Below are 22,050 nucleotides of genomic sequence, written 5' to 3' on the forward strand. Positions count from 1 at the left end.
TGCATATTTGTAGGTTTCAAGGAAGTGGGTATGTTGAAGAATGAGGACAAAATGATACTAAGCAATATTGAGTTAATGCAATCTATTTATTGCAGTGATGTTACATATGTGAATACATTTGTCAAGTAGAATCAAGTTGTACGACAAAATAGATGCATTTTATTGCATATATTATTGCATACATATATGTAGTCATGGCCTGAATAAAGTTATGCATACAGAAAAAATTAAAAATAAGTAAACCACAGGAAGAGATTCTTAATCTTATTAATGTTGTTTTTGAACTTAAGGAAGTACAGTCTAGGTAAAAATAAAGAAAAACTTACAAATTAGGGAAGCTATCTACAATAGCAGAAACTAGCCATGCATTAAAATAATGAATGTAAGACACGCAAGCAACTCCTGAAAATCAATTAGAATAGGCAGTAATTTAAGTGAAAGGTGGACAAGGGTCTCCAGAGACATCACTGAGCCCAGTGTCATGCAGTATACTGCCTGTGATTTTCAAATTTTGCTCCTACATATGTCCTGAAAAATGCTAAAACCCTATTTAAAATAGTATATGCATTGCGGCACCATGATATTTAATATAGCCATAATTAAAATAGCTAAGATACAGAAGCAATCTTGCCAAAGATGCATGCATGGGTGAAGAAGATGTGGTATATAAACACAATGCAATACTACTCAGCAATTTAAAAATGACATTTTTCCATTTGCAGCTACATGTACAGAACTGAGGTAGGAAAAAAAGGGCGGAGGGGCTATAGTGAGGGTTATTGGTACTAGATTGCTGGGAGTGGTATGTGAGCATACATGAGGTGCTATGCTGTTTGACAAGTTGTAAACCTGCATTCCCCAAACACATACAGTGTTGTAAACCACTATTACATCAGGAAATCTGGTTTTTTTCCCAATTTTTTTATTAACAGAAAAGAAATGGAGATCAGTACATTTATAGACAAGACACTGTATAATAGGCACAGATAATACTTAAATTAATTTAAAAAACAGGGAAATTTATCAGATATAATTTTCACCTTACATAGGCAAGAGACATGAGAAAAATTCAGCTCTTCTAAGTGCTGCTGATAAGTGATGAAGGTAACCCTAGTACAAGTTGAAGAAAGGAGTGTGGTACAAACATGTTGGAGATTATTTGCTGTTTTGTAGCATATCTAATTTTTATAAATGGAAATAGTTATTTTATTTTAATTTATTTTTGGTTTTGGGACTTCACCTGCCTCTGCCCAGGGCTTATTTCTGGCTCTGCCCTCCGGGATCACTCCTGGTGGGGCTCAGGGCACCATATGGGGTGCCAGGGACAGAAACTGAGTGGGCCCTGTGCTAGGCAAGCATCCTACCTGCTTTGGCACCTTAGAGAGTTGTTTCAGTCCTGTGCCAAACACATGTCTTTATACTTTATCCCTTCCTATGTTACCAATGTCTTTATAACTGCAGAGACTAAGCAATAATGTTTCTGTGCGTTTGCCTCTATCTTTCACTATTTAAAACCTATCTTCTTTTGTCTCTTTTAATGATTTTGTTTTGAATTAAAACTTACCAAATGTTAGGAATATGACACTTGTTATCATTCTCTTTCTATCTGTCTGGTTTAACATTGTCCATATTTTTATTGTCATTAATTTCGAGCTATTTTGCTGGTGCTCCTTTTCCATCCAACAGAATTTAGGGCCTTGCTTTATAATCCAAGCTAGCCATTTTTACCAGAGATTGTGTTTAACCAATTACTTGTTTACCGTTAAGGATGACTGATTATTTGAATATTGATCTGTTATTTACCTTAGAAAATGTATCTTAAAGACTTTAATTGTTTTTATTTTTTAATGTGTTTCTTCATCGAAAGGGCAAAATTTTTTTCTGAAGATCCAAAAGATGACTTGAAAAGAAGGAAAGGCATTACAGTAAAGAAATTCTCACAATCTTAGATGTTATTTTTACTCAAAAAAAAAAATATATATATATATATGGACCCAGCCCCGACAGCCAACCTCCACTACCCAACAACTGGCCATGCTCTAGGCCACTTTCCACACGCTCAGCCGGAGCCTCACACATAAGTGCAGTCCCACAGAACCCAGGTAATGCAGAACTTTGTGACCTTGGACTCTGGGCTCAGTGCTAAAAGGAGCAGAGATCCTCTGCCTGCTTCCCCCAGTCTCCGGTGATGCAAGGGTCACACCCATAAGCCAAACCTTGCAGCACCAGATAATCTCCTCATCGGCCACCCTCCAGAACTCACAGCTGCTTCTCCCAGAAGGGAGCATAAAATGAGGCCCCAAAACCATGCCACTGGATTCCATGCATGCTTTTCTTACTTGGGGTATCTCAGAGGGGTGTGGGTGAGAGTCCCCTCTTCGTCCCAAGGGACACAGCCCTGGCAACCAAGCTCCACTACCCAACTGCCGCCACTCTTCAGGCCGCTTTCCCTACACTCTCAGGCTGAGCCTCACATATGAGCGAACATATTCCTGGACACATCATAAGACACTCTCTACCCATTTTCCACAATTACTACACCATATTTGATGGGGTTCAGACGATCACGATCACGACCATCCTGTTATTCTTCGATTGCCTCGAGCAGGTCCCAGTAACGTCTCCTTCGTCCTAGCCCTGAGATTTTTAAAAAGTGCCATATTCAAGGCTCTTTCAGAGTTAGGAGAATGAAACCCATCATTGTCACTGGTATTTGGCATATTGGGTACGCCACGGGGAGTTTGCCAGACTCTGCCGTGTGGCAAGGTTACACTCAGTAGCCTGACAGTTTGTCCAAAGTAGAAATGAGATAAGATGTCGCGCGGCTGCAAATGCAGCTGTGCGCTTCCGGGAGCTGGGTTTTATAGTCTCTGGGTCTTGGCCATTGATGGGATTACACGATGCCAGGGAGCCAGTTGGTGGGTGTGACCCCTGCTTACTGGAATTTGGAGGATCTGGGTGGAGGATGCTCAGCCCCAATCTGAGCAGGCTTGGAGATCTCAGCCCCAGGACCCGCATGCCTTTGTTCTCTGCCGGTACCTTCATGCGTGTGGAGAGTGGTCTCAGCATGGTAGTGGCTGGTTCTGGAGGTCTTTGGCTGCTGGATCCCTGGTCGGGGCAAGGAGGGAAACTCAACCCGTTCCCTCCAAGGGGCCCCGGCAAGGACAGTCAGGTGTGGGGGCAGGAGTTCAGACAGTAGGCAACAAATCATAGAGGAAAAACTACCAAGAGTATCTATCCTGCACAGCAGAGCCTGACAAGCTACCCAAGACATATTTGATATGCCAAAAACAGTAACAATAATAGGTATTATTCCCCTGATCCTGAAGAGCCTCCAATACAGCAGCATTGGGAAAGACAAGTAAGGAGAGGCTGCTAAAATCTCAGGACTGGGACTAATGGAGACGTTACTGGCTCCTGCTCAAGTAAATCAATGAACAATGGGATGACAGTGATAGAGTGATATATATATGCCTTTGTTACCTACTGTCTGAACCCCATCAAATATGGTGTGGTAATTATGGAAAATGGGTAGGGGGTGTCTTATGATACATCATGTGGCCGCAAAGTGGCTTGGAGTATGGCAGCGGTTGGGTAGTGAAGGTCGGCTGCCAGGGTTGGGTCCTTTGGGGAGTGGAGGGCTCTCACCCGCCCCACTGTGGGGCACCGTGAGTGAAAACAGCCTGGCCCGGAGTCCTCTCAGAGTCTGCTTCTCCCTGATTCCTTGGTATCTGCTGGTGGGAGAACCTCGACTCCTATCCTTCGCCTTCTCCTGTCCTGGAACCCAGCAAGTCCTCATCATGCATGAGTGAATTTTCATCCACGTTGGCCAGGCTGGTGTCCAGATTGGCAATGCCTGCTGGTAGCTCTACTGCCTGGAACATGGCATCCAGCCCGATGGCCAGATGCCCAGTGACAAGACTGTTGGGGGAGGAGACGACTCCTTCAACACCTTCTTCAGTGAAACGGGTACTGGCAAGCATCCTCCCAGGGCAGTGTTTGTATACTTGGGAATCCACAGTCATTGATGAAATTTGCACTGGCACCTACTGCCAGCTCTTCCACCCTAAGCAGCTCATCACATAAAAAAACAAAAAATCCCAAAACCCACTGGCTATAGAAAATGACCCTAACCTTAAATATAAACCCTAGCCATCAGCTTTGCAAAAGTGCCAGTGGTAATCAGAATTTTAGGTGGAGGTGACTCAGTTTAACCCCCTAAATGCTTTTCTGAGTAAGGAATATTATAGGCAAATGCAAAGAACACTCTTCAAAGCCAGGAGAGCAGTTCATCTGACTTTCTCTTTGGAAGATTCTAACTGGGGCCATCATAAAATGGAATCAATTGCCATGCCCTTTATCTCTTGTGAATGGAATTTAAGAAAATCTTTTTCCTGAGGGAACATTGTGTCATAATTTGTGATGAATGAAAGTTTGGAAAGCTAACTTTCACATTGGGAGATATTCTCAAGACATACACTTCCAGTTCTAGACTCCAAGCTCTACTGTTACCAGTCATGGAAACACCAAGGGAAGGCAGTTCTGTACTAAGAGGGTGGGGGTGGGGGGAGGACTTGGGATTTGTCATAAAGCATGACTAACAACTGACATCCGGATTACTAGGCCCCAAGTACTTTTAACTCATCAATCCTTTAAGGCTGACAATAGTAATTCTTAGCCAGTGGGTGAGCAGCTGACTACTTTAAAAACTAAAGTGTCCTGTACTTCAAACTCCATAGTATAAAATAAATTGTACCAGGATAAAGCCAGGCTAGGTGATGTTTCTCTTCCAGTTTCACCCCCAAAATGATTCCTTCCTTCCCTTATAACTTTCTATTGAAAAACTGACCATGTGTGAGAAATTTCCACCCAGATCTTGAAAGCCTTTAAGTTATCTGTCCTAATGATCTCCAAACCACAACGAGCAATGTGCTATGACAGAGAGTAGACCTGTGACTTCATACCAGGGTACAAGCCAGGATAGCAAAGTAGCCTTATCTGAGAGGTTCTTTCACTCCAAACAATCTGTTTGGGCTGAAAAACAAATTAAATCTTAAGTTTTATAAACATTGTTATACTATTATCCATCCTGTCAAAGAATCTATGGCTTTGGATTGTTCATTGCATTATAAAAAAGAAAGCCAAATTTAAGCTGTTAAAAATTTCAGTAAGCCCCCACGAATAGCTAAAGCAATTCTTGGGAAAAAGAAAATGGGAGGAATCAACATCCCCAACTTCAAGCTCTACTACAAAGCAGTAATAATGAAAACAGCATGGTACTGGAACAAAGGCACAGCTGCAGACCAATGGAACAGAGTTGAATATACTGACATCTCCTCCCAAGCATATGATCATCTAATCTTCGATAAGGGGGCAAGAAAAGTGAAATGGAGCAGGGAAAGCCTGTTTAATAAATTGTGCTGGCAAAACTGGACGGCTACATGCAAAAAAGTGGGCTCAGATCTCTGCCTAATGCCATGTACAAAAGTAAGATCAAAGTGGATTAAAGACCTCAACATCAGACTGGAATCCATAAGGTACACTGAACAAAAAGTTGGCAAAACCCTCCATGACATTGAAGCTAATGGTATCTTCAAAGATGTCACGCCACTGGCCAAGCAAGTGAAAACAGAGATAGACAAATGGGACTATCTTAAACTAAGAAGCTTCTGCACCTCCAAAAAAACAGTGACCAAAATACAAAGACAGTCTACAGAATAGGAAAGGATATTCACCCAATACACATCCAACAAGGGGTTAATATCAAGGATATACAAAGTACTGGATGAACTTCGCAAGAAGAAAACATACAACCCCATAAAAAAAAAATGGAGCGATGAAATGAACAGAAACTTTTTCAAAGAAGTAATCTGAATGACAAAAAGGCACATGAGAAAATGCTCTACATCACTAATCATCAGGGACATGCAGATCAAAACAACAATGAAATATCATTTCACTCCACAGAGACTGGCCCACATCCAAAAGAACAAAAGCAAACGATGCTGGCACGGATGTGGCGAGAAAGGGACCCTCCTTCACTGCTGGTGGGAATGCTGACTGGTCCAACCCTTTTGGAAAACAGTATGGGTGATTCTCAAAAATTAGAATTTGATCTCCCATTTGACCCAGCAATACCACTCCTGGGAATATATCCCAGGGAGGCAAAAAAGCATAGTCGAAGTGACATCTGCATTTTTTTGTTCATTGCAGCACTCTTTACAATAGCCAGAATCTGGAAAAAACCTGAGTGCCCTAGAACAGATGACTGGTTAAAGAAACTTTGGTACATCTACACAATGGAGTACTATGTAGCTGTTAGAAAAGATGAAGTCATGAAATTCACATACAAGTGGTACTACATGGAAAGTATCATGTTAAGAGAAATGAGTCAGAAAGAGTGGGATAGATACAGAAAGATTGCATTCATCTGGGGAACATAAAGCAACAAAATGGGAGACTAACACCCAGGAGTGGCTGATATTAGTACCAGGAATTTTGCTCCATGACTTGGAGGCCAACCACACGTGCTAGGGGAAAAGGAAGCTCAGATAGAGAAGAGAGCACCAAATAAAGGGTATTGTGAGGATCCTCCCAGGGTGGGAGAAGCATGCTGAAAGTAGACTATAGACCAAACATGATTGCCACTCAATGCCTCTCTTGCAAACCACAGGACCCAAAGGGAGTAAGAGAGAACAAAAGGGAATTCCCTGCCACAGAGGCAGGGTGGGATGGGGGAACAGGGGGTGGGAGGGATGCTGGGACCCGTGGTGGTGGAGGATGGGCGCTGGTGGAGGGATGGGTACTTGATCATTGTATAACTGAAACCCAAGCACAAAAATTTGTAAGTCTATAACTGTACCTCACGGTGTTTCACTAATAAAAAAATAAATAAATAAATAAAAATTTCCTCTTGTACACATTGAATGAGGCCTGGTTCTTTACAGATGTCATGTCAACGCAGAGGCATTTTCTTTAATACCTAGTGAACATCCTGCTTGTAGAGCTAGAGATTGTCTCCTTTTGTTTGGTTCCTTTGCTGCTAAGTCATTTGCCTGGTATAAAACAAAACACAACAAAACCAAAGGACAGAGTTTTAAGAGTGAGGACAGCTCTGCTGAATATGAGGCAACAGGAGTCTTGACTACTTTATCTGCTTCTGCACTTTTGTAGAGTCCCATATATTTACATATATATATATAGTGTGGTAATTATGGAAAATGGGTAGGTAGTGTCTTATGATGTGTTCAGTAATCTGTTCACTCACATGTGAGCTTGGCCCGAGTGTGTGGAAAGCATTCTGGAGTGTGATGGCGGTTGGGTAATGAAGGTCGACTGCCAGGGCTGGTTCCCTTGGGGCAGGGAGACCTCTCATCCACCCCCCTCTAGGGCGTCCTAAGTGAAAACAGCCTGGTGTGGAGTCCGGTGGCATGGTTCAAAAGTACCAGGATTTATGATGTTGATCATGCTTTTCATGCATATATCATTCAAACACTATCCTCACTGTTTCCCTCCAGCAATGTCCCAAGGACCCTTCTCATAACACCTCCCCCACCTCTAGTAATATTAACGTTACCCTATGGAAGGAAACATTGGGTTTATGTTAGAAAAAATTACAGTTATTTTATGGGTTTGCTGTTACAAAATGTTATATTATAGTTACTGCTTAAGTGTCTGCATTAATAAGTAAAGGATTATAATAAAAATCTATATATGTTTAACAAAACACCTAATCAAATGTGTAACATTCAGTATAAATTAATTATTAATTCATTGTTGTGAATGTATAAAATCCCTTAGAAGGGTAGAAGTAAACAAAAATTCTTAATTTAGTAGAGGCAACCATAAGCACCATGAATGACTATCATACTCAATGCCACGTGCTTAGGAGTTGTTTAGTCTTTTAAAGAAACTCCTTTAATGCTTCTTGGAAGACAGGTTTCAAGGCTGTGAGTATCCTAAACTATAGCCTGTTCCTGAAGCTCTGAATCTCATTCCTTTAAATCTGAATGATAATATAACTGGATAGAGTATTCTTGTTGATGTGTTTATTTCATTTAGTTTTGTACTATGTCACTCCATTCCCTTCTGGCTCAAAGAGTCTCATTTGATATATCTGCTGTGAAACTTGTAAGTTTTCCTTTGTATGTAAGTTCCTTTTTAGAGCTTATTTCTACCAATGTCCCATCTCTATCTTTGGTTTTTGTAATTTTGAGTACCATGTGGCTTGAAGTTTTCCTACGTGGATCTATTATTACTAGGACCCTTTGGGCCTCTTGTATTTCTTTGTCTATATTTCTTAATTCTGGGAAATTCTTATCTATGATTTTTTTAAACTATTGTTTCTTTATCAAATTTTTCTTCCTGTTCTTCAGGAACTCTGATGATATTTATATTGTTTTTCTTGAACTAATCCCATAGTTCTCTGGCGTGCTGTGTATTACTTTTCAGATTTTTTTCCACCTTCTGTTGTTTTCTATCACTTTCCTCCATCTTTTCTTGAGCACAGTCTTTGCCTCAGCTAATGTTATTCTGCTGCTCAGAGCTTCTATGGGGTTATTTATATTACTTACAATACTCTTAATTTCTGCTTGTAGTTTTCTCACTTTGACTCTTATACTTTCTTATGTTTTGTTAACTACATGTGCCATTGTTTCTTCGAGTTCTTTAAATATCCTTACAATTTTGTCACTAAAGTCCTTGAGGCTTTACTGAGCTGGTTGATTCTGGTTGAGCCTTCTGTGATAATGTTTTTACTGCTGAACTTAGTGTGCTTCTATGCTTATTCCCGATAATCTCTTTTCTACTGAGGGTGGATTTTTATTTTATTTTATTTTTTGCTTTTTGGGTCACACCCAGTGATGCACAGGGGTTACTCCTGCTCTGCACTCAGGAGTTGCTCCTGGCAGTGCTCAGGGGATCATATGGGATGCTGGAAATCGAACCCGGGTCGTCCACATGCAAGGCAAACACCCTACCTGCTGTGCTATTATTCCAGCCCCCAGAGGGTGAATTTTTGTAGTTAATCTCCCTGGGACTCTGAGAAATTAAGTTAGTACATATTCTTTTTCTTTTTTTATTCTCTAATTACCATCTGCTCTCAATTTTAATTTCATCTGGGAATCCCATCTCTGATCCATTCTGGTCTCCTTTAGACTATCTAGTATGATTCCTATACTAGAATGCAACTCCTGAACTGAGTCTTCAGTTTCTGCCTTCTGCCCTTATTTTATCAGAACTGATATTTTTGCTTTTAGATTTTCATTGTTCTAGATAAACCTCTATATAAGTAGTGACTTTTGGGTTCGTCAGTTTGTCTTGGTAACATTCTTCTTATTTTCGTGAGTGGGGTGATAGTGACTCTATGTTTGAAAATAAGGAGTTACTTCAAGGAACTAGCACTGCTCTATGTATCTTTAAAAATTAACTGCACTTCTGCTGATAACAGTATTCTATTATTGATAACAATATTCTTTTTCCTGGGAATAAAGGAACTTGAGTTAATGTGCCTTTAGTTCAAGGGGGGAAATCAGGCTGATGTGGATGGGAACAGGATAGACATGTCAACTGTATTTATTGCCCTATTCATGAAACTTCAGTCAGTCTCTTCATTGTCAAGTCATCTTTCACACGAGCTGTCTTGAATCTGTGTTCCATCTAAGCCCCAAATCTCTCCATTCAGGACTTTGAGAGGCAGACAAGTTTTCTGGTGGCTCATATCAATGCATAGGTTTTGCCTGGTTATGTAAATTTTACTCTTCTGATGTTTCCTGTAAACATAACCCATATGCTTTCACCTCCCTCAATTCCCTGCATCTCTTATTTTTTTGGTTCTGCTCTTCCTTATCACCATTATTGGTCTATTTCTTGTCATATCTCCAAAATTTCATTTCATTCTTTTGTGGATATGTTAGAAAAGCATAAAGTAAAAACCTGCTGGGTTTGTAATATGACACTGAGAATCTATAGTGTTTTATTATATGATGAGACAAGTCTCTCCAAAATAATCTTCTTCTTCTAATTTGTCCTGGCTATTTTCTATTATTCATCCACATGGAGTTTAGAATCATTTTGTCAAGTTCAAAGAAAAAAATCCAATTGGAATTTTAATTGGAAATGCATTAAATTGATTAACTTGGGAATGATTGCTTTTTATTTTTAATTAAATTTCTGAGCAGTTTTTTTTAGCTTTGCTAATTATAAATTTCTAAATTTATTGCATTTTTGTCAGAAGCAGGTCTTTCCAATTTATCCTTTTCCTAAGCAGTATCATGGTAAATGTATTGCTCTTGTCATCACCTAATTTTGTTTCACAACATACAGTATTCTAGACAAGCACCATCAACAACAACTGGGAACAACTGGAAATGCATTTCATAGGACACCAGTCAGGCCATTGAATCAGAAACTCTGGGTCTAATGCTCAGCAGACTCTGAGAATAAATAAAATATATAAAATGCTAAGATGAACAATTTAGCCTTGGTAAAAACATTAGACATACATTGGAATTTTTCATACACACAGTGGACATATAGCTACATAAACTATCAAGTACTGATATTATGAATAAACAAACTAATATACATGAAATACTAAGTATATCTCCTGTCACATTATGAATTCAGAATATATATTATTATAATATGTTTTGTTTAATACAAAAAAACTGCAATTTCTTTGCAATGAAAAAGTTTGTCAAATGTAAAATGTTTGTTGTAGAGATTTTTCTCTTTATATGTATGTATATATATGTAAGAGGAAATGTTACATTTCCTGAATATATATTTATATATGTGAACCTGTTATATATAAGAACTTGTTTCTGTCTTTATAAAAATATCTGTTAGAATTTTTGTGTACTAATTTATACTATTTTGTCTGTCAACTCTATAAAAGATTTTATATTTGTTAAAATCTTCTGGGACTGCTACATCTCTATAAACTTTTTCTTGCAGTTTGAAGGATTGGTTGATAAGTGTCTATGCCCTGTTATTTTCTCCTTAAAACTGCATTGTATATTTGTTTTCCTGTACCCTCAATATTTTGCTTTGCAAATGCAATTTGGATGACAAAATCATTTTTGCGCGTTTGAACATTGCTTGCTTACTTTCCAATTTGATATTTATAGGCTTGTAATTACAATGAAAATTGAAATATGCGAGTATAAAGGGGATTTTATTTCCATTTTGTTCTAGAACTTATGGTTTTTAAAATTTGTTCCTACTTTTTTAGAACTGTAGGAAGACTTTGCTTAGAAAAGTACATTGATGTGTTCTTCTGATTTTATTGATTTTTACAGAAATACTTTGTATATAATTTTAAACCACTTTGGACTCTTATGAGTTATTATCTATTTCAGGCCTTGGTTTTTTGCTATTTATGATCATTTATCAAGTTTTTTTCTTCAGCAATTGAATCTTTAGCAATTTAAAATCAATTCTTTTTTAACTCTACCAGAAATTTTTATTGCCTGCCTATGTACAATAATTATTTTCAGTCTTACTTTTCTTCAATTTTTTAGAATTTTCATCTTTGTCCTTTGAATCTGCTCTTTAAAAAAGATGATGTAGCTTGTTACGCTATTGAGAAAGTTAATATCTTGTTATGACAGAAGCTAATTTCTATGAGCTTCCAGTAGCTTCTCTTCCCTTTTCAAGTTTTTCTGTTTTTCAATCTTTGGAAATTTTTTAACAATATGCATTTTAGAATTCACCATTGCTGCCATTGTTTCACTTTGAACTCTACCATTGGCTTACTTTGAAAAGTCCATATCTCAGCTTCTGTTTTACATCAGGTTTATATTTCGGGCAGATTTCTATCACAAAATTTGAATTCTTCCATATTGGCTTAGGGATGTTTCAAATGGAAAAACTGGAAAAAGTGAAAATGAAATGGAAATATGCCCAATAATTCAGGATCCTCTGGCATCATCCCTAATCTCAATCCCCTGTCTGCCGAGACTCCTATACCCAATGATGAAATGTTCTTAGGAAAATACTTAAATGTTTAAATAAGTACTAATATGTGGAGGGTAGAGACAGTGCCCTGAGAGTCACAATACAATTCTCTTCCTTTGCATCTCAGTGTTCATCCTGTAGAGGCAAAAGGATGATGTGATAGCCTGACTTTATACAGGTTATTTTTCTTTGATGAGTTAAAATTGGTCTTGCTATGAGGTGAATCTGGGCAGGATTTCCCTGATGCAGCATTTTATGATAGACAAGTAGGGTTCAGAGAGGTTAACTAACTTCGTAAAGGTCACATAGCTGATGTAAGAGTTAAGGATTGTGTCAAGGTCTCCAAACTTAGCACACTTGTAGCAGAATACCTTGCAGTATAGCTTAAGACAAGTTTATTCACTTCGACCTATGGAAAAACCTGATGATCTAAGAATTCTTTAAGGGTATTGAAGAGCGTTTTCTTTGCAAGTAAAAATATCTAACAGTCTCACCCTGAATCTTACATGAAAATAACAGCATGATTCAATTAATGCTTGCCCATATGCCATTTATTATGTGGGACTTAACTGCAATTGTATTTCTACCTTCTCCTAATGCCTTCCTTAATTAAACTAGCTCATTTAATTTTGTTCTATTCTGACCTCTTTTTATCTATATTGTTTCTATTCCCCATTGTACTCTACTGTATGCTTTGGGTACTTTCTTGGGTCTTGTCTCCCCAGATGGCACCCGATATTCTTTTTGGCAGAGGCCCTGTTTTATTCTATTGTTTTCCCATGCCATCTACCATAAGATGAGGCCCATAGGACATATTTACGCAGTACCCTAGTCTGGGGTACAGTGCTAAAATAGCATGTTTCTCAGGAGAGTACTTACAGGAAAATTAAAATTTAATTATTATCTAATTGTATCTGCATTTCTCTTAAGTTGGCTCAAAATAGCTTTCATTTACCTTTTTTGTTCCTCCCTTACATTGCCAATTTTTCATGGATATTAAGATGTCTTGTTCAGCAAACACTTCATGAGGATTTCCTATGTGCTGGGCACATTGCCATTCTATTGGGAAAAATAAATGAGTAAGGTTATAGACTTTGTTGTAAACACTCAATGTCTGATGTGAAAAACAGACATGTATGTAAATGATCTCCGTCAAATTTGGGAAATACTCCAATAAAGTTATGCACCAGAGGATAGAAGATCAACTAATTTACCTCGAGAAAGTGTCAAGCTCTCTAGCTCATTCTTTTCAGAGTAAAACCCAGCAAAAGAGCCCAATCCCAAAGTACCAATAAAACTGCAGTTCTCTGGGGACTTGAACATATTGAACAAACTTCACCTAATCCTGTTAATGGTGCTATTTGGGATTCTGAGGGCACTGGGACTTTCAAAGGACACCAATAGACCATGACCAACAGATAAGAAATAATGAACATTTTTACAATGATGAAAAAATAAATCCCTTTCCTGTGTCCTTCTAAATTTACTTTGACTAGCTATTGAACAGGCGTTTCATAGATTCAATACATCACAACATATTAAGTGCTGCTCAGTTCTCTCCACTTCTGCTGCCCTGCTGTGGAGCGTCTCTTTCTGTTTGCATCTTGCCCATCCTCTGTGCATATAAACTAAGCTTCTCCATTTTTGCTCTCAGAGTATACCATGCCATACAACTGAGATTTCAAGAACAAATATCAACAGTGGCTAAGTCAAACATATCTTGTCAAGAGACTGCCACTGCAGTGTAAAGATTGATTTGTCGAGGGAGGTCTTGCATATAAGTAGATGTGAAGGCAAGGACTGAGGTTAACAAGTTTCCACTGTGGGAGTTTATTTATAACAAAATAACAAAAGGACAGTCCTGCCGCTGCCAATTACATTGCATCTTGTCCTGTATCTATAGCTATAGGAGCTTTTTCCATCACCCGTGCCTCTCTAGTGCAAACCCAGATAGAGGTGTGTGATCAAAAAGCTTTTACCTTTATGACTGATGTTTGGTTTATTTGCTTGTTTAGTAGATTAGCAGTTTTCCATGCCACTCTGCTTGTAGGTGTATGTCCAAGGAGTTAGGGATCAACTAGGTAAAAGATCTAGTTTCCACCACAAAGAAGCTCACAAGTTAAAGGTGAATGCAGAGAATGACAAGTACTTAAGAATGGCAAGTACAGAAGCACACAACTACGGTAATGGCCTTGGAGCACAGAGAAACGACAGCAAACATAAATTGGTCTATTCTAAGCAAGACTAGGACTTTAGTGTACATTGCAGTGAATTTTCAGGGTTTTTCTTTTTTTTTCAATTTTAAGGGTTTTTTTTATGTATTCATCAAAACTGTTTGCAACAGATTTTTATGCATTTAGTTTTCTAATGCTAAGTCCAGCCCAGTGTCAGCATGTTCCTTCCCCTCCCCAATCTTGCTCAATTTACAATTTTTTTTTTTAAATCTCAGCTTGTGGATGGTCTATTAACTGAGATGAAAATCAGTTTAGAATATTACCACTAGTGGATATTTTCCAGAATGGGGAGGAGAGTGTCACTAACTCTAGGAAAATCTGTCTGTTGACCCTGATCACTGCTGATCTCTTACACCTACAGAATTACATCAACTGTGGTTAACCCTGGATTGTTTCTTAGATTTAAGAGGAATGAGGGGAAATGTGGAGGTTAATCTTTTTCTGGACATGGATTTTATACTAAGAGACCAAGTTAACTGTAAATTGTTGTGAAAAAACACTTTGATAAACATACTTAAAGCATCCTCTATCCCTCTTCATTAACCCCATGTGAAACTTTTCACAATCTGCATGGTGTTTTATTAACTTTAAAAAAATCTGACAACTCTGGAAAATTCAAGTCAGTGTCCTCATGTTTTCTCCAGTCCAAAAATACTCTAGCTCTGTTCTTTATAATTACATCTGGTCAACTGAAGGACCAAATTCTCCTGTTGATGATTTACACACTCAAGCGCTAGCCCAATCCAAGTTGTGACCACTAGAATCTTATATTTTCTCAGCTAACATTATCATGCATGCGTCTAACCAAGTTCAGTTTCAGGGAATGTATATTTTCCCTCAAGTGCTGTCAGGAGTGGTTCCTGAACAAAGACAAGAGCTAGTCTTGAACAACACCAGGTTTGGCCAAATACCACTCATAATTTATTAATAATTGATGGTATACTGTGTCTGGAATAACCACCATTAATGTACTGGAGTAGTATAGAGCAATTTAGAAAAACTACAAAGTTACAAAACATTTTTCCTTTGTTCTGTGAATAAGGGAAGGTTCATAATGAAGCAAAGAATGAATAAATGTAAAGTATTCAAGTTAAATTGAGCACAGAGTTTAGAGAGAAGTATAGTCATTTTTAATATAAAGATACATCTATAGAATTATGAGATAGCACAGGAGTTAAGACACTAGCATTGCATGCGTCTAACTGAGTTCAGTTTCAGAGACTGTATATTTTCCCTCAAGTGCTGTCAGGAGTGGTCCCTGAACAAAGACAGGTCTTGAATCACACCAGGATTGGCCAAATACCACTCATCTCTCCAATAAATAGTATATACATGTGTTTTTGATTAATTGGTAATAGATTAGTCTTTACTTTGAAAATATCTGCCATCTGTAGGTGATTTTACACAAAACTATAATAAAATGTTAAAAGTAATTTATCTGTCTTCGAGATGTTTTTAATGATTATCTTGCTAAGTTTTGGTTTTTTTTTTTTTGCTTTTTGGGTCACACTGGTGATACACAGTGTGATATCATCTCCTGGTGATACACAGGAGCTACTCCTGACTTTGCACTCAGAAATTACCCCTGGCAGTTCTCAGGGGACCATATGGGATGCTAGAAATCGAACCTGGGCCAGTCATATGCAAAGGAAAACACCCTACCTGCTGTACTATCACTCCAGCCCCTATCTTGCTAAATTTTTGTTGTATTTCTATGATTTTTAACATAACATAACTGTCACTGTCACTGTCTTCTTGCTGTTCATCGATTTGCTCAAGCGGGCCCAGTAACATTGTGAGACTTGTTATTGTATTTGGCACATCAAATAGATCACAGGTAGCTTGCCAAGCTTTGCTGTGCTGGTGAGATACTCTCGGTAGCTTACCAGGCTCTCTGAGAGGGGCAGAGGAATCGAACTCAGGTCGGCCATGTTGTCTGCATGCAAGGCAAATGCCCTACCTGCTGTGCTATTGCTCCAGCCCAACATAATATAAACATTTTCCAAAACTATTAATGTCCTTTTTCTCATATAGTTTTCAACTCTCTTCTAGAACTAAGAATATCAGATGTGTGCTTTTGAATTTCTTATGAAAATTTTCAGTCATCTTTTATCTTTTATTTTATACTGAGGCTATTGGGTGTGATTTTAATTGGATTATATTTTTCTCTCCATTTGATTGTTTTAATGTATTTTGGGCTTGAAAACTTTAGTGTTGTTCTTATAATATTTTGTTATAAGTTCAATGGCCATGAATTTAGGAATTGAGATGTGATATCTGATTTTTACCTCCACTACCTCCACTACCCAGCCGCCAACACACTCCAGGACACTTTCAGGACACTCGGGCCGAGACTCACGCATGGGTGAAGCCCCACAGAGTGAGGAAAGCAGAACTCTGTGATCTCGGACTCCAGTCTCAATGGACCAGGGAACACAGATCCTCTGCCTGCTCCCAGCAGCCTGGCAAACCTCCATTACCTCCACTACCTCCACTTCCCGGCCTCCGACACACTCCAGGATGCTTTCCAGACCGCATGGCCGCAATGCATCATAAAACACTTAATACAAGATTACCACGCCATATTTGATTGCATTGAAATATGGTTTGAACCATGGGAACACCTACAAGGACAATTAGAGGCTGCTCTAAAAACCTCTATCCCTCTTGGAGAGCCTGACAAGATACCGAGAGTGTTCCGCCCATACAGCAGAGCCTGACAAGCTGGAGTATTTGATATGTCAAAACCAGTAAATACAATGGGTCTCATTCCCCTGACTGTGAAAGAGCCACCAAAATGACAGCATTAGGAAGGTTGAGGAAGGAGAGGCAGAAAAAATATCAGGGCTGACTTAGGCTGCTACAATGAAGAAAGACAAAAATGACTGTCTGTACTTTCAATGCACGTATGCTGGCATTGGATGCATCCATCAAGGACCTGATGGTGCAAGTGGGAAAGATCAAGTATGACATCATTTGTCTGACGGATAAGAGACAGCATCAATCACATCATGCCATTTTCGATACTGGGGAAGAACTGTTCCTCGGAATATGCAACAAAAGAGGCATCAGTGGTGTCCGTGTCCTTGTCAACATGAACTTGGCCATAAACATTGATTCATTTGAATGCCTAACAACCTGAATAGGACGATTACACTTGAATAGATGTGGCTCACTGCCGGCAGTTTCTGTCTTTGTTGTCTACGCACCGACATCCAATTATGATGAAGGAGAAATTGAGAAGTTCTACACGGAGCTGGAGAAGTTCTATGAAGAAGACCACACCTTCTGTAAGATCATAGTCAGTGATTTTAATGCTGAGATAAGACCGAGAAGATCAGCCAAAGAACTCCACATCAGGACCCATGGACTAGAATGGAACGAACAGGGTGAGAGACTGTCTGAGTTCATCATGTCGACCAAGACCATCCATGGTAATTCACAGTTCCAGAAGGCAGAATCTAAATGTTGGACATGGGAGTCTCCCAGTGGACAGTTCCACAATGAAATTGACGACATCATATTCAATCAATGGTTTTGCCTGAATGATGTTGCTGTTGTCCCAAAATTCCAAATAGGATGGGACCACTGTCTCCTTCATGCAAAATTCTACTTCACAGAACAGGGAGAAAGGCCTGCAAAGTTTAAGAAGAGAACTCCCAGAATGACCACCAACTGTGAGCACTTTGGCACTATTGCAGTAACATGGGAAGATGGCGTCGTTGACAACATTGACAAGGAATACAATCGACTGGTTCATCACCTCCATGATTGTGCGAAGAACACTGAGAGAGATAGCCACAAAAAGAGGCCTCTCTTCGAAAACTCTCAAGCTCATTTGCCAACATGGCTTGGCACAAGCCTCAGGCAACTGCAAGCAAACGTCTGAGCTCGCAAAGCAGTGCAGAGAAGCGATCAAGGAAGACCTCAAAGAGAGAACAGCAGCAGTGCTGGCAGATGCTGCAGAAGCTGGGAAAAGCATTCTAAATGCCTGTCTGTACTTCGCCAATTACAAGACCAAGATGACTGCCCTCTGACGTCCTGATGGATCTATCACATCTTCCAGAAGGGCAATGGATATGAAGATTATCCATGACTTCTACTCGGATCTGTTCGATGCCACATCCACCTGCCCACATACCAAATTCCGCAGCATGGATATGTTGTTCCCAAAGTTCTCCCTTCTGAAATCCGACAAACTATTTCATCGGTAAAGAAGTGAACAGCACCTGGCCCAAACAAGGTCAGGCCTGAACACCTGAAGAACCTGCCATCAGTACTTATCAATACACTGGCTCGACTTTTCACACACTACCTGCCTGAATGCAAGTTTCCGTCCCAATGGAAAACAATCAAACTACTGTACAAGAAAGGAAACATCCACGACATTGGCAACTATTGCCCGATCTGCCTGTTATCTGTCATCTACAAGCTGTTCACTCAAGTCATCATGAATAGGATTGGCAGAACACTAGATGAAGGACAACTATGTGAGCAAGCAGGTTTCTGAAAAGGATTTACCAAAATCGACCATATCCACATGATAACCAAGCTCATTGAGGTTTCTCAGGAGTTCAAGATGCTGCTCTGTCTAATGTTCATTGATTTAAAGAGGCCTTTGATTCTGTTGAGAATGAAGCAGTCACAAGGCCCTAGCCAAACAGGGCGTTCAAACCCAATACATCAGGAACCTCCATGAACTGTATTGTGGATTCACTACCAGGATCTCACCATTCTACAGGGAGGTGATCATTGATGTCAAGAGAGGGGTTCAGCAGGGTGATACCATTTCACCGAAAGTCTTCAGTACCACCCTCGAGAACATCATGCAACGACTGGAATGGGAAGGAATGGAAGTTAAGATAGATGGTCAGCAACTACACCACCTCCACTTCACTGATGACATCATTCTTATAACACCAAACATCAACCAAGTGGCACAAAAACTGGCTGATTTCCACTGTGGGTGTAGAAAGGTCAGACTACAGCTGAATCTCACAAAGACAATGTTTATGAGAAATGGTCTCTGATGTTCCATTTGCTCTCAATGAAACAAACATATCTGAATGCAACAATTATATGTACCTATGTTGAGAAGTCAACATCATGAAACCTGGCACCTGAATTGTGCAGGAGGAAGAGAGCGGTTTGGAACACCTTTAAGAACGTTGAAGAAATAGCTAAGAGGACCAAGAAGAACCTCTGACTCCAGGCACATCTCTTCAATTCCACTGTTCTTCCTGCATTAACATATGCCTCAGAGACCTGGGCCCTACACAAACAGGATGAGAATGCTATTCAGCTATTCCAAAGAGGAATCAAAAGAGCTATGCTTGCAGTATCATGCTTCACTCAAATGAGAGAAAGAATCTGGAGTTCAGACCTCTGTCTATGGTCAAGAATCAGGGACACTGTCTCCTTTGCCATGAGTCAAAAATCAGATGGGCTCAACACGTAATGAGATTCGGAGATGACTGCTGGACTAAAGCTATTAACAACTGGATTCCATGGGACGTCAAATGATTGCATGGCCGCCCACCTATGAGATGGTCAGACTTCTTCGTCAAGACCCTGAATGATAGGTTTGAGGCTCTTCGTGTTCCGAGAACAAGCAGACGCCATTGGGCTACATTAGCATGCAACAGGGATGAATGGAGACGTTACTGGCACCCGCTTGAGCAAATCGATGAGTAACAGGATGTCAAGTGATCAAGCAATCGAGTGATCTGATTTTGGGCTGGCATGATAGCACAGTGGTAGGGCTCTTGCCTTGAGTGCAGCCAGCCTGGCTGAGCCAGTTTCGATTTCTCTGCCCCTCTCGAAGAGCCTGGCAAACTACTGAGAGTATCTCACTCGCAAAGCCTGGCAAGCTCCCAGTGCCTTGTTCAATATGCTAAACACAGTAATCACAAGTTTTAAAAAAAAGGAGACATTACTGGGCCCGCTCAAGCAAAAGCGATGAACAACTAGAGGACAGTGACAGTGATCTGATTTTAATCGCCACTTATTTGAACTGATGAGTCTCCTTTCAATCTAATTTCAAAATTTATTTTTCTGGTATGGAAGTTTTAGATTATCTTAGATTGACATAAACAAAATGGGTCACTGGTATTCTGAATGTTATGACACGAAGTTTTTTTGATTTGCAAAAGACATATATAATATTATTAAAATACACTGCCACCCATTGCCTCTTTTGCAAACCACAACACCCAATAGGAGAGAGAGAAGAAAAGGGAATGCCCTGCCACAGAGGCAGGGTCGGATGGGGAGGTAGGGGGTGGGAGGGATACTGGGATCCGTGGTGGTGGGAAATGGGCACTGGTAGAGGGATGGGTATTTGATCATTGTATAATTGAAACCCAAGCGCAAAATTTTGTAAGTCTACAACTGTACCTCTTGGTGTCTCACTGGAGTGATAGCACAGCTGGTAGGGTGTTTGCCTTGCACATGGTCGACCCAGGCGATCTGGGTTCAATTCCTCCACCCCGCAGCAGAGCCTGGCAAGCTACCTGTGATGTATTTGATATGCCAAACACAGTAACAACAAGTCTCACAATGGAGGCGTTACTGGGTCCGCTCAAGCAATAAAAATTAAATAAATAAATAAAATATTCAAATTGTTAAATATATTACAAATAAAAATAGTCATTTACGTCAAAGACAAAAAAATAGTACTACAGAAACCTAAATCTTTAAATAAATTGGCTATTCTCCTGAAGTTTAAATATCTCCAGAACATAAAATTAAGATTGAGTGGAAATCATAAGAAACCAAGCTAAATGATTTAGAGTCATGTTTTCATGAAATGAATATAGAATAAGGTTGTATATTTTTCAAGGATATCACATTCTACAGTACTCAGGAGCTACTCCTGGCCTAGTACTTGTCATCCTGGTGAGGTACAGGTATCAAACACGGGCCTCCTGCATACAAAGGATGTGCTTAGCTTGTTGAACTATCTCTCTAGTCCTGGAATGAAGTTCTAAGTAAATTTTTTAAATATAACCATTTGATTTTCATTCTGAGTTTCACAAACTGGCATTAAATTAGCTTTGATGATGTAATCTTTATGTTTATCTTTTCCAAGGCTCTCACAATGATTTTTCTGACAAAAACTGTGTCAAATGGCAGAAAGTTCTCTGAATATGTCTTTGGTTGTAGAGATATCCTCATTTGGAAGAAATCTGGAGCTGGTTTGATCTCATTCAAATCAGAGACAGAGATAAATTATTAATGAATTATTATAATATGGTAGATTTACAGTCTTGTGTTTACCTAGTATATAAAGGACATTATAGTATAAAAAGAAGAGTTCAGTATAAATATGATATATACTGCAATATATATTTATATATGATATGTAGTACAGCGGGTAGGGCGTTCGCCTTACAAGCGGCCAACATGACCGACCCGAGTTCGATTCCTCCGCCCCTCTCGGAGAGCCTGGCAAGCTACCGAGAGTATTCGATATGCCAGACACAGTAACAACAAAGTCTCCAATGGAGACGTTACTGGGCCCGCTCGAGCAAATCGACGATCAACGGGAGGGCCTTTACCTTTACCTTTACCTTTATGTGTATCATATATAAAAATAGACATCATATCATATTTATATTATAATAAAGATAGACATCATGATATATATATATGATACATATCATATATAAAGATAGACATCAGCATACCTTCACAGAGCCTACCATTTAGTTTATGTCCTTTGTATCCTACCACTGAAATTCTGCCTTTAGACTACTGGATCCTTACAAAAAAATTTTCACGGAGAATATTACAATAGCAGAAAGGGACAAATATCAATACACCATCATTACTGTACCTGGTGTCTTCCCGTACTTTT

The sequence above is a fragment of the Sorex fumeus genome, unplaced genomic scaffold, assembly GCF_029834395.1.
Source record: "Sorex fumeus unplaced genomic scaffold, SorFum_2.1 ptg000128l, whole genome shotgun sequence".
In the NCBI taxonomy this organism is placed as follows: Eukaryota; Metazoa; Chordata; class Mammalia; order Eulipotyphla; family Soricidae; genus Sorex; species Sorex fumeus.